Below are 12,102 nucleotides of genomic sequence, written 5' to 3'. Positions count from 1 at the left end.
ACCTCTCTCTGACGATAACCATTGAACACCAGCGTGTGTTTACATAGAGGCAGACGCCGCCGCCGTGCTGTTTGCCTGTGTTCTCAATGTCACGGTCAAGTCTTAGGGGAGTCCCGAAGCCATCAATATGAAGGGCTTCGTCTTTATCATTTCTGTTCAGCCACGTTTCAGTAAAAGCCAGAATAGAAGCAGTCCTATATTCGTACATATGATTAACATTGGCTTGGAGTTCATCTACTTTATGTCGAAGAGAGCGCACATTAGCCATAATAACAGAAGGCAGTGGTCGAAATTTGCATTTCTCCCTTTTAAGTCTAGCTCTGATTCCGCCCTTCTTCTTTCCCCTTCTTGTTACCTTCTTTCTGTTGTGGCATGAATCCCTTTTTATCAGAAGAGTGTTTGCGAATAATTTCCTCCGGGAGCTCCTCCATATCAATGGCGTGGAAGGAATAGAGTCGAAGCTGCAGGAGAAATCCTCTGGAGTATGTCACTCGTAGGCTGTCAGGAAGGTTATCTCCGGTTGTTAAACAGGATAAATATTCCAAATAATGTAAAAACTGCCAGGAAACCAGCATCCAAAAAAACTTTCGGCTCTCCATGCCTGGTCGCTGCTGTGAGGGATCACGGAAGAATACCCTCACCAAACTATGTACATGGGAGCTTGGATCTTCGATGTGAAATCAGACCGCCATATCCCGATATAACGTCTTTGTTAGATAAAAAACGTTAAAACGTATTTGTTATTCATTAAGTAAAACACGTTAAAAAGTTTAAAATGTTCTAATCCACGAGCCAACCGGTCACCACACGAGCAGTGACCCGGAAGTTAATAAAGAATTACCACATACTTCTGACTCAAATCAAACTTACTGTAAATAAAAAAATATTAGCCTATATATATTAACGTAATCATCTAAACCTTTGTAAAATACACGACAGTTACTTGCGACAAAGGCGAAGAGAAGTGAAAAAGGCAACAGTGGCAAGGAACCAAAACTCCATCAGGTGACAGAATGGAGAAAAAAACCATGGGAGAACCCAGGCTCAGTGTATGTGGCTACCGCCATATTGCCGGAACTTGAATGGTGCAAAAGAAGTTTAAAATGTATAAGAACTAAGTATAATAATAAGGTGTTATATACATGAGATGTTTTTGCTTATTTGCAGATCATAGCCTATAGGAAAATGTCTGCACTTATTTTTCTTATTAGTGCTGAAGAATGACAAACTGACTACGGTGTATGACTGTTAATTAGTAGTTACTTTATAGTTTTTTTTCTTGAACCTTAATTAATAGATAATTAATAGTAGTTTTCCGGGAGGTATGACAGAATTCATTAGCTACTGATTAACTAACTGATACTTAACACAATCATAAAATTATAATTACAACACATCTTCCTTAGTACAACCCCAATTCCATAAAAGTTGGGACACTGTACAAATTGTGAATAAAAACAGAATGCAATGATGTGGAAGTTTCAAATTTCAATATTATATTTAGAATACAACATAGATGACATATCAAATGTTGAAAGTGAGACATTTTGAATTGCCATGCCAAATATTGGCTCCTTTTGGATTTCATAAGAGCTACAAATTCCAAAAAAGTTGGGACAGGTAGCAATAAGAGGCCAGAAAAGTTAAATGTACATATAAGGAACAGCTGGAGGACCAATTTGCAACTTATTAGGTCAATTGGCAACATGATTGGGTATAAAAAGAGACTCTCAGAGTGGCAGTGTCTCTCAGAAGTCAAGATGGGCAGAGGATCACCAATTCCCCCAATGCTGAGGCAAAAAATAGTGGAGCAATATCAGAAAGGAGTTTCTCAGAGAAAAATTGCAAAGAGTTTGAAGTTATCATCATCAACAGTGCATAATATCATCCAAAGATTCAGAGAATCTGGAACAATCTCTGTGCATAAGGGTCAAGGCCGGAAAACCATACTGAATGCCCGTGATCTTCGGGCCCTTAGACGGCACTGCATCACACACAGGAATGCTACTGTAATGGAAATCGCAACATGGGCTCAAGAATACTTCCAGAAAACATTGTCAGTGAACACAATCCACCGTGCCATTCACCGTTGCCGGCTAAAGCTCTATAGGTCAAAAAAGAAGCCATATCTAAACGGGAACCAGAAGCGCAGGCGTTTTCTCTGGGCCAAGGCTCATTTAAAGTGGACTCTAGCAAAGTGGAAAACTGTTCTGTGGTCAGACGAATCAAAATTTGAAGTTCTTTTTGGAAAACTGGGACGCCATGTCATCCGGACTAAAGAGGACAAGGACAACCCAAGTTGTTATCAGCGCTCAGTTCAGAAGCCTGCATCTCTGATGGTATGGGGTTGCATGAGTGCGTGTGGCATGGGCAGCTTACACATCTGGAAAGGCACCATCAATGCTGAAAGGTATATCCAAGTTCTAGAACAACATATGCTCCCATCCAGACATCGTCTCTTTCAGGGAAGACCTTGTATTTTCCAACAAGACAATGCCAAACCACATACTGCATCAATTACAACATCATGGCTGCGTAGAAGAAGGATCCGGGTACTGAAATGGCCAGCCTGCAGTCCAGATCTTTCACCCATAGAAAACATTTGGCGCATCATAAAGAGGAAGATGCAACAAAGAAGACCTAAGACAGTTGAGCAGCTAGAAGCCTTTATTAGACAAGAATGGGACAACATTCCTATTCCTAAACTTGAGCAACTTGTCTCCTCAGTCCCCAGACGTTTGCAGACTGTTATTAAAAGAAGAGGGGATGCCACACAGTGGTAAAAATGGCCTTGTCCCAACTTTTTTGAGATGTGTTGATGCCATGAAATTTAAAATCAACTTATTTTTCCCTTAAAATTATGTATTTTCTCAGTTTAAACATTTGATATGTCATCTATGTTGTATTCTAAATATAATATTGAAATTTGAAACTTCCACATCATTGCATTCTGTTTTTATTCACAATTTGTACAGTGTCCCAACTTTTATGGAATTGGGTTTGTAGTTAACAGTAGTGACTTAAGTGTTAATAAAGAATTACCTACAGTATTAGTTCTTCATTAATTCCTTATTAGTTATGCAGTAAGTAAGATACAGTATTCTAAAGTGTTACCAGCAGTTCTATAAATCCAATTCCTCTCAGATATCACTCAATGAAACCAGGTTATAACTGGGGAAATTGAGCCTGGGTTCTCCCAAGGTTTTTTCTCCATCCAATCTGATGGAGTTTGGTTCCTTGCCACTGTCGCCTTGCTTTTGGCTTGCTTTGAGCTTGCTCAGTTGGGGTTATTTAGTGTTTAGCAATGTTGTTGATCTGTGTTGTGCTACTTTCATGTTATCACTGTGAAGCTGCTTTGATACAATCTGTATTGTGAAAAGCGCTATATAAATAAATGTGACTTGACTTGACTTGAAATAACAAATACAATAGGATTAAGCAGTCTAAACATACTGGTGTGTGCATGTGATAAATCTTTAGGGCCCGAGCACCGATGGTGAGAGGACCCTCTTGGAATTACTCTGTTTATTATTATTATTCTCCAAGATGAATCGTACTTTTGAGGGCCTAATTCTGATTTTATATTTGTTGTAAGCTACTTAGTAACTACATGGCCCTACAGTGTAATGTAAGGATAACGTCTCGGTTACGGATGTAACCCTCGTTCCCTGAGTAGGGAACGGAGACTTTACGTCAGAAGTGACGGAGAATGGGGAGTTTCGCATAGAAAGCCAATCCTCTTCGAGTATTTAATAACGAGCCAATGGCATGAAAATGCCTTGGGGCTGCGGAATTTGCATAGCGTCACTCCGCCCCACCCCATGGGTATAAAAGGAGGAAGTGAACGCAACCGCAGTATGTCTTCGGTGAGGAGCCAAGACTGAACTCCGCGGTACAGCAGAAGTGGCAAGGAGACGTAACGTCTCCGTTCCCTACTCAGGGAACGAGGCTTACATCCGTAACCGAGACGTTCCCTTTCGTAGTCACTTCGAGTTACGTCAGAAGTGACGGAGAATGGGGGTCTGTGCCATCACGCCATCTTCCAGCTGTCTTCCAGTGCCCTGCGAAAGTCTGGACTCCTGAACTTACCTTATAACCAGGAGTTCCTAATTTAACACAGGAATACCAAAGTACACTGTGTAGGGACTCAAGGCGAATCAAACACAACTTAATCAAATTAATCTCTCATGGGATTAATTCACATGGCTTCAACAGTCCAAGTTCTGGAGCCCACATTCCAGAGTCACAGAACGGCACCGAGGGTTTGCTTTGGGGGGACAATAACCACCAACCGAAGACTTTTATGGTCCTGCAGATAGCAACAGAATGCCACAGGAAGAAACGTGTCAATATGTTAATGTTTACTAAGACAAATCGGCTCCAAAATGGTGGAACGAGAGGCTCACAACCAAGACCCCTTTGATCCCCTGACAGAGATGTTCCACAGAACACATCTCCTCGTCCCCCTTACGAGTTGAACTCGCAGTAACCTTGCAGTTGAGATCGGAGATCTCACACATAAAATCATATAATCTCACCACAGAACAATTCTTGGACCTATAACCAATCATAATTGTTGTTGTTCCTACACTTCATGTGTTATTATGCTTAGATCACATAATAACCATGTAATTGCTGTTAACTATTAACTCTTGTAATTGTTATACAACCATTAGAAGTGTGAATGCCTCGTTTGCTCTTAAACGAACCGTATTCTCGTAATTCAAAAGATGGCTTGATTGAAATCTGTCTAAAATGCTTTGTTTTATGATTATAATATATAATCTTAAACTGTGTTCTCTTGTTCTCTGCTAAGTGCTGGAGACCAGCTCACAGACCATGCATAAATTATGATAAGCAAGAAGTAGATCCGCCTCCAATTGGCCAGAAGTTTCTAGGAGGTTGGACTAGAGTTTAAGTTAAAGATCCGAACAAAGGACCTCATGTTCAGATTTTTGAGATTTTTGTCAGATTTTAGTTCAGTTCGTTCAGTTCTGTAACTGTTAAGATCGTGCCTCTCTCTAAAACCAGCAAGAGAGTGTTCTGTTTGTGCTTATCTCTGAAACAAAGAACATGTCCGCATGCTTCTACATCGACTAGACCAAATTCGACCAGCAGACGAATAATCCATCAAGATCAGGGTTACAATTCAGCTCAGTCAAGCCATCCGACTCGCCTTACTTTCATTTCTTTCCTTTCTTTCCTTTTTCGTAAAAGTCTCGTTTCAAAGTTAAGTTTGCAACGCGCTTCGAATTGGAAAAGACTCTCATTCGCTTGCTAATCACACGTGACCAGCGGCGAAACTTCCATCCCTGCACTTCAAAGACAACAAACCACGCAACGGACCCGGCCGGGAAACCCCCCCTTCGACGCGACGCAGACAAAGGGAATTCCCTCAGCCACTACAAAGCGCAAGTACTCCAGGCTCTAACTGAACTGGTTCTTTAATGTTTATTGAATAACCTCTCTAAGAAATGAAGGTTCAAATTAATGCTTGGTGGTCCCTTCAGGTTATGTCTTATGTGCATATAGAAAGTTGAAACTTTCTCTCACTCTTTCCAACTCACTCTTTCCCTTTCGCGACTGTATGAATGTGTGTGTGTGCGTGATTATGTTTAATTAGGTTTAGACCTCAGTTTTGTGTTTAGAATAGCTAATAAAGTCTTCCATATATTTGAAAAGATAAATCTTCTTGTGTCGTGTTTGCACATTTAATGTCTTGTACTGTTCGATCTAAAGTTACCTTGCTAAGACATAGTGTTTCACTATAGATTTGGTTATAATTACGGCCCGTTCAAATGAATTCTAAGCGAGTCATTTGCTCGGTTCAGTGATTCGGTTCCATAGATTCATTGCAAATCAATGAATCATTTCCCTTTGAGCTAAATTGGCCTTCGGCCCCCTTAAATACATTTTATGTATATTATTAAATGTTGCATTTGCTACAACTGGGAAGCATATCCCGGGAGGGACATGCAACCAAATGCCTACCGTAGGGAGGACTTAAGAATACACATATGGCCGTGTTAGGGACTACATATGGAGATCACTGGAGCACCAACCTACGGGTGGCTAAAAACTTAGCTCCAGGTGTGGCAGATGGCTTGCCAAGGGAAGACACATGCTCAGAGAGGCTTACAGTCGATAATACACATGTGACCGTTACCGGAGGGAACCGTGCACATGGAGGCACCTTGCCAGCACCAGAGCAAGCACAGTGGTGCCCGCATCATGAGTGCTGGAGGACTCAGCGCTTTAACGGAAGACTCAACTGAGGAATATCGCACTTATCCAGTCCGAGGAGTGGAATGGCGAGCAAGCGAAGACACCTAAGCGGGTCCAGTACTGGCAGGAGCGAGTACGCGAGAGGACACTGGCTCAATTCGCAGATAAGAATCTTGCGAAGGTGTTTGGTGTCACCCAGCCTGCAGCTCTGCAGATGTCTGTTAGCGAGGCGCCATGCGCTAAAGCCCAAGAGGCAGCCACACTCCGAGTGGAGTGGGCCGTCACACCAAGGGGGCACGGTCGGCCTTGCTGTTGGTAAGCCAAAGAGATGGCGTCCACTATCCAGTGAGACAACCGTTGCTTTGAGAGAGCTCTTCCCCTTCTGGCTCCCCCCATAACAGACAAAGAGCTGGTCTGAGGTCCTGAAACACCGCATTCTGTCAACGTAGGCGCGGAGCGCACGTACCTAACAGAGCAGTGCCAAGGCTGGGTCTGCCTCCTCCAGGGGCAGCGCTTGCAGGTTCACCACCTGGTCCCGGAAGGGAGTGGTAGGAACCTTGGGCACATGTCCAGGCCGGGGTCTCAAGAACACGTGAGAGTAACCCGGCCCGAACTCCAGGCACGCTTCGTCAGCGGAGAATGCGTGCAGGTCCCTTACCCTCTTGACGGAAGCCAATGCAACCAGGAGTGCCGTCACATAGGACAGGACTTAAACTCTACCAATTGCAAAGGCTCCAGGGGAGGCCTCTGCAGAGCACTTAGATCTACTGAGAGGTCCCAAGAGGGCACGAGGGGGAGGGCAAGGGGGATTTAGCCTCCTCGCTCCCCTCAGGAACCTGATGACCAGGTCATGCTTCCCCATAGACTTACCTTTCACTGCATCATGAGACGCGGCAATGGCCGCGACGTAAACCTTAAGGGTGGAGGGCGACAGCCTACGCTCCAACCCTCCTTGCAGGAAGGAAGCACGACACCGATCGAACATCTCCGGGGGTCTTCTTCGAGAGAAGAGCACCAGTTGACGAAGAGGTTCCACTTCAACGCGTAAAGGTGTCTCGTGGACGACGCTCTAGCGGAAGTGATGGTTGCCGCCACCGCAAGTGGCAGCGAACTCAAACCTGCCTCGTCCCTTCCAGGAGCCACACGTGTAGTCTCCAGAGATCGGGACGAGGGTCCCACAGAGTGCCCCGTCTCTGAGTGAGTAGATCTTGTCTCAGAGGAATAGGCCAAGGAGGTGCTGTCGCGAGGAGCATGAGTTCGGAGAACCACGTCTTGGTGGGCCAACAGGGGGCTACCAGCAGGACCTGCTCCTTGTCCTCCTTGATCTTGCACAACACCCATGCAAGAAGGCTCACTGGGGGAAACGCATACTTGCGTGGGCCCCGCGGCCAGCTGTGCGCCAGTGCATCTATGCCGAGAGTGCCCACGGACAGGGAATAAAACTGGGCGCAGTGGGATGAGTCCCGGGAGGCGAACAGATCTATCTGTGCCTCCCCGAACTGGTCCCAAATCAGCTGGACCGTCTGGGGATGGAGTCACCATTCGCCGGAGATAAGCGGACCCGTGACAGCTCGTCGGCTGCCAGGTTCCGGTCTCCTGGAATGTACAATGCACGAAGGGACCTCAGGTGCTTCTGACTCCATATCAGGAGGTGGCGGGCGAGCTGCGACATCCGACGTGAGCGTAGACCACCCTGGTGGTTGATGTACGCTACTGTAGCGGTATTGTCTGAACGGACAAGTACGTGTTGACCCCTGAGCAGTGCTCGAAAGCGGTGCAGGGCCAGGCGTACTGCCAGCAGCTCGAGGCAATTGATGTGCATGAGGCGCTGGGGTCTTGTCCAGGAACCCGCGGCTGCATGCCCATTGCACATGGCACCCCAACCCGTGGTAGATGCATCTGTGGAGACAACGAGATGCCTGGAAACTCACTGAAGAGGGACACCGGCCCATAAAAAGCTGAGGTTCGACCACGGAAGAAGGTTTGGCGGCACGCTGGAGTCACTGGAACTCGGAGCGAGCCGCGATGCCATGCCCACCTCGGGACTCGATCGCGAAGCCACAGCTGAAGCGGTCTCATATGAAGCAATCCGAGCGGCGTTGCCGCGGCTGTGGATGCCATATGCCCCAGGAGCCTCTGAAAAAGTTTCAGTGGAACCGCACTCTTGCCGTCGAACTGTCGAAGACAAGCCAGCAGTAAGTGTGCGTGCTCGTTCATAAGCTGTGCAGACATGGCGACCGCGTCTATCTCCATACCGAGAAAAGACATCCTCTGCACGGGGCAAAGTTTGCTCTTCTCCCGGTTGACCCGAAGGCCCAGACGGGCTAGGTGCCGGAGCACCAGGTCTCTGTGCTCGCAAACCTGTTCCCGAGAGTGTGCCAATATCAGCCAGTCGTCGAGATAATTCAGGATGCGAACCCCGTGTTCACGAAGGGGAACAAGGGCTGCCTCGACGATATTCGTGAAGACGCGAGGTGACAGAGCTAACCCGAATGGGAGAACCGCGTACTGATATGCCTGGCCCTCGAAAGCAAACCGAAGAAACGGTCTGTGTCGAGGCAAAATGGAGACATGAAAGTACGCGTCCTTCAGGTCGATCGCTGCAAACCAATCCTGAGGCCGAACGCATTCGAAAATGCGTTTGGCTGTGAGCATTTTGAACGGCAGTCGATGAAGAGTACGGTTCAAAATGCGCAGATCCAGGATCGGTCGTAACCCACCGGTTTTCTTGGGGACAATGAAGTAGGGGCTGTAGAACCCGGACCTCATCTCGGCTGGAGGGACCGTCTCGATTGCACCCTTCACCAGCAGGGTCGCAATCTCCGCTTTCATGACCGGGGCATTACCACCGACCATCGTGGAGCGAACTCCCCTGAAACGGGGAGGAGACCGTGCGAACTGAATCGCGTAGCCGAATCTGATGGTTCTGATGACCCAGCGGGACAGGCCGGGCATCTCCAGCCAAGCTCCCAGGAATTGCACCAGCGGGGTCATACGAACCACAGACGTCCCCCCGGAGGAGCAGCGAGGCGGGGAGACTGGCATGCGCACAGGAGTTACCCCGCACGGATGCACAGTCGAACCCCGCTCCCCGACAGAAGAGACCAGGGAAGGACGGGGGTCTGTTCTGCCGGGGGTCTGGCGATAGAGGGGGAGGGGAGTCGCGTAGTTGAGGGACAACACATGCTCCCATCCGCACCCTCAGAGACAGAGAGGAATGAGCGGGGCGACGCACTGGATGTCGTGCGCGCTCATTCCAGTCTGTGTGCTCAGTGATAGTGTCAAAGTCTTTCTTCAACCAGCTCAGGGCGCTGCTCACTCGTGGGTGAGCAGCGGGGAGCTAGAACAAAAGATTCTCCCCCGGCCCTCCACCGGGGGAAGGAGGGGCCCTGCTACTGCCTCCTATGAAAAACCGTGACACTATCACTGAGCAGCCCGCCTCAGGAACATCGCTTCGCCTGGCGTTAGCGGGGCACGTGGCCTGAGGGGGCTGTGACGCTCACCTGTGGTCTCCTCCACGACGCGAACCGGCTGAAGGCTGCTGCTGGGGTCGCGTGGGAGGGAAGGGAGCCACAGGGGGCGTCCTCGGCGGCGAGCAGGCGGAGGCGTCTGAGGCGACGGCTGGGTGGAGGCAGCAGCTGGCTGTCGGGGCAGAAGTGTAAACCCGCCTCCGTCTGCTCCTGGGCAGTCGAAAACTGCTGGGCGAAGTCCTGGACCGCACTGCCGAAAAGGCCAACCTGGGAGAGGGGCATCGAGCAGACGAATCCACTCTGCATCCTGCGTCCAGGTTGAGCCATAGATGACGCTCCTGGACCACAGTGGTGGCCATCACCTGACCAAGGGAGCGAGCGGCCACTTCCGTCGCCCATTTGAGAGCGTGGTCAGCGGCAGCTCGCTTGGTCCGTCCCCCCCTCGTGCATATTCCTGAGCAGCTAGCAGGTGCTCATCATATGCAAGGCGAAGGCCGCCTGTCCCGCCGCTCTACAGGATCGCGCCGCCATAGACGACGAGAACCTACAGGCTTTGGGTGGGCATCTGAGAGCACCGCGGGAGGACGCGCTCTGCGGACGCAGTAGCATCGCAACAGAGCGCTCCACCGGGGGAGTCCCAGTGCCGCCGAGGGGAGGAAAGGCGGGGAAAATGGCCCACCAAGTGCGTGTCAGTTCCGCATGCAACTCGGAAAAAAAGGAAATTGGGGTTGGCTGTGGCCGTGAGGCGGCAGCGTTACCCAAAAACCAATTATCCAGCCGCAATAGATCGGGATAGGGCGGAGTTCCACTCCCACCCGATGCTCACGGTGGCCCGAGATCGCATGGCCGTCATCTCGGGATCAGACACGGCGACGCTGACGCTCCCGAGGGAGGCAACGCAGCCGCATCCTCACTTCCCGAGGAGTCAAGCCCGCCTTGTGATGCTGCAATCGACATCGCATCATCCTCTGGAGCGCTGAACGAAACAGACGGTACCTGCGAAGAGGCAGACGCCTGAAGCGATACAGCGCTCGCTGGCTCTAACACTGGAGCGGTGGGTGTGGCCCGAGGAGCTAGCGTCGGGGGTTGCACCACACAATCACCGTCATATCACCCTGTCCGCGAGTTGAAGAACTTCTTGAAGAAGAAGCAGAACGAGTAACGGACACGGGGACTCTCACTTTATCAGATCATTGAGTCTAGATCACAGTGTAGAGATGCTCATGTTCCCACAGAAGGAACATGAGTCATCCACGAACGCTGCTACTGCATGCTGAATGCCCAGGCACACAGAGCAGCGATCGTGACCATCAGAAAATGACATGAATCGAACGCATCCAGAAGAACACGGGCGAACCGTCTTTAAAAAGACGTGCCGCGTGCAGCTCTTTAACTGGAGAGGAGGAAATTTACTCTTTCAGCGCTGAGGCAACCAGGGAGAAGCGCAAAGTCTGGCAGACCGATGCTCAGATCGCAGGCAATGCAGAGTCTCGCTGGGTACAGCCGTCACACCAACACTGAAGAGGACGCTTGTCTCGAAGAGTCTTGAATCAGTGAGAATAGCTTGAGGAGTGAAGAAATCTCTTGGCTCCGAAGCGAAAACATACTGCGGTTGCGTTCACTTTCTCGTTTTATACCCATGGGGTGGGGCGGAGTGACGCTATGCAAATTCCGCAGCCCCAAGGCATTTTCATTATTTCAAAAAATTATTTCATGATTTTAGATTTCTCAAAAAAGTCGGAGTCAGAATGACAAATTCTCCTCAATCTGTAGAACTGACTCTTAGGCAGACCTTTTTTTAGAAAAATAGGATGAAAACTGGTAGCGAGTAACAGTGTGTTATGATCAGTCTCTTTGGTAAACAGAGTAGTAGTCAAACAACCTTCGTTCTTCTGTACCCACATATCAAGGAAGTGTACTTTAACAGAATTGATTTCAGAGGTGAATTCCAAATCATCAACCAAGTTGTTCAAAAATGTAACAAATTCTCGAGCATCCTCGTGATCACCCCAAAAAATACAAAATATATCGTCGATGTATCTGTACCATTTGATGATCTGTGAATAAAAAGGATTCTTCTCTGTATTAAATATATAACTTTCTTCAAAAAAACCCATAAATAGATTGGCATAGTTAGGGGCAAAGTTCGAGCCCATTGCTGTCCCACTTATCTGAAGAAAATCATTATCAAAACTAAAATAATTATACTTCAAAAGGTAGGAAGCCATCTGGATAATAAAGTCCGAAGGAGGGCTAGAGTCCTTGCGTAACGAAAGATAATGTCCGAGGGCAATAAGTCCTTTTTCATGCGAAATACCGTCTCTTTGAGTAGCTGCGGGTCCACGGTCGTGAACTTCTTAGAGGCTCTTGAACCTCTTCGACATTTCTTCTTTGTGGTCTCCATGGA

Source organism: Pimephales promelas, chromosome 1, assembly GCF_988280905.1.
Source record: "Pimephales promelas chromosome 1, fPimPro1.hap1.1, whole genome shotgun sequence".
NCBI classification, from domain to species: domain Eukaryota; kingdom Metazoa; phylum Chordata; class Actinopteri; order Cypriniformes; family Leuciscidae; genus Pimephales; species Pimephales promelas.
This window is presented reverse-complemented; position numbering follows the sequence as displayed.